Genomic DNA, 2,506 nt, shown 5'->3' with positions numbered 1-2,506 from the left:
CGTCCTCGTCGACACACATCCGGCCATAGATTGGCTCTGATACCAAATTGTCACATCCAGCTCGGGGCCCCACCACATCTTGAGCTCAACTCTATCGTAGCACAATATTGTTCACTTTGGGCCCCTATCATACCCTCAAGGTTTTGTTTTTGGGAACTCACATGAGAACTTCCCAGCAGGTCACCTATCATGAGATTGCTTTCTCGTGAACTCGCTTAACTTCGGAGTTCCAATGGAACCCGAAGCCGGTAAACTTCCAAAATGCCTCGTGCTAGGTAGAGATGGAAATATACATATAAGGCTTACAACATCCACTCCCCTGGGCGATGTGGGATGTCACAACTTTCATTATAATAAAAACTAGTACAAAGCCCAAAAAGAACCGGGTAAACAACTACAGAGAAAGTAAAAGGCCCAAGTGAAATGAGAGCATTAACTCAAGATACAACGGAAGGCCCACACAAGCTTAGGCTCGAAGGCTGTAAAAAACAAACAATAAAAAAACCCTAATTTTCAACAGTAAAGACCACACCGTCACTGCCATCACATCCTCAGAGGAAGCCAAACTCCGAACAGATCCAAGTCCCTTTCACGAACCCTTGCAAATATATACAAACAAATTAACTTAAGGGTAGAAAGTGAGGCTAAGGGGGTATGTAAAGTACCCAACACTTGGCCTCAATGGGGATCCGGCATGGCGGTGGGGGAAGGGAAGTGAGGGAGGGAAGTGGATCTAATATCTAATTTTTGATCGGAGTACGTCGATCTAAGCACTTGATGGGACGAAGATAAAGTATCACAGCTAAGAAGAAGGGAGGAATGAAAATGAAAAGACATAAAGCATTAATAGCAGGCAAAAAATGTTGAATAAGGGGCATTAAGCCTAGGATAGTTGAGACTTGGCTCAAGGAAAAATGAGATTAAATTCAGGGGAGAACCGATAATTAAAAAGGAAGGGAGAAAAACTGGAAAAGACGAAGGAAGAGGAGGGGGAAAAAGTAAAGGAGATGATAAGGGATGACAAGAGAGGAAAGAAACTGAGCAAAAACTCATGAGGAAACAGAGAAGAGAAAGCAAAAGAAGAAAGGAAGGAAGGTGGATGCCTCCGGCACCCAAGCAAAGGCTAAGGTCGACGACAAAAGTTTATGGGATTGTCTTTCAGAGAGAGAAAAATGAAGACTTTTTAGAGAGAGGCTTTTTTTAACTAGTTTCTGTTAGCTTCAGTCTTGTTTAAGAAGATTTTTTTTAGTGCATCAAAAGTGCACATTTAAATTACACATTTGAATAAGAGTTGTTAGATTATTAGCTTAACAAAATTTAACAGCTCTTATTCATATATGTAACTTAATGTACACAAGAAAAGAAAATCTCTATGCTATTGGACTGGATGAAATGAATAGTGAATTAGCCCATCTACTTTTGCTTTACCCACTTGATGAAGTAGATTAGTTTGGGTTATCCATGCATGCATGAACAACATATATATGGTCTAAAAATAAAGATACTATGTTTTTTTTTTTTTTTTTTTTTTTTGTTATTTAAAAAAAAAAAAACGATGAATTGTGTTAGATTAGCCACTAATAGAGTTCGAACTCACACTATCATGTAAGGGTTTAACAGATTTTCACAACTGTCGTAAATGGCTGTCTGCAATAAAAATCTTTTGTTTAGATGTTACCATTTAATTCTTAATTTATAATTTTATAACATTAGCAATTTATAATAGTAACAGAAAATGTAAGCATGTGATGAGTAGCCAATAATTAATGTGAATTTATGGTACATTTTTTTCTTTTAAAATGAATACAAAGTTTCGTTTTTCTCATACTATATCCTAACGTATTAAAATTATATTCATTTGTACTTTCGATCTCATTGATTATATAATAATTCATTAAATATATGATGTTGTGATCACTAGACATTCAAAAATGGCAAAAATAAAAATAAAAATTTCATTAATATAATGAAGAGGATTAGACATTTAAAAAAACAGAATATGTAAATTGATACAATTTCAAAAGAATTAGCTTGGTTGCTCAACAATTCAGCATCCACTCAGCAATCACTCAGCAGCCACTCCTCCTTACATCCAATCTTGTATGGACACGAATCAAAACTTGGACACATGTCCACACAAAATTGGGTGTAAGCAGGGATGGTTGCTGAATTTTCAGTAGCCAAGTCTTGTTCATTTCAAAATCTCAAAAAGCAATAAGAGAAAATTAAAATCTCAATTAGACGTTAAAATTGATACATTTATTTATGAGAATTGTTATTAGCACTCTAAAAATCTCATTCTACACTCCAAAATTTCTATATTAGGAAAGAAAAATACAATGTAGAATGAAATTTTTGGAGTGTCATAACACTTCCCTTATTTATTTTGGACAGATATTAGTAAGTTTGTTTTTTTTCTACCAAAAATAAAAAAAATAAAAAATAAAAAAAACAAGAAATTGGAGCACAAGAAAAAGAAAAATTGAATTACAATCGCGTGGGGCAA

Source organism: Pyrus communis, chromosome 11, assembly GCF_963583255.1.
Source record: "Pyrus communis chromosome 11, drPyrComm1.1, whole genome shotgun sequence".
Taxonomy (NCBI): Eukaryota; Viridiplantae; Streptophyta; class Magnoliopsida; order Rosales; family Rosaceae; genus Pyrus; species Pyrus communis.
Note: the sequence above shows the minus strand (reverse complement) of the source record.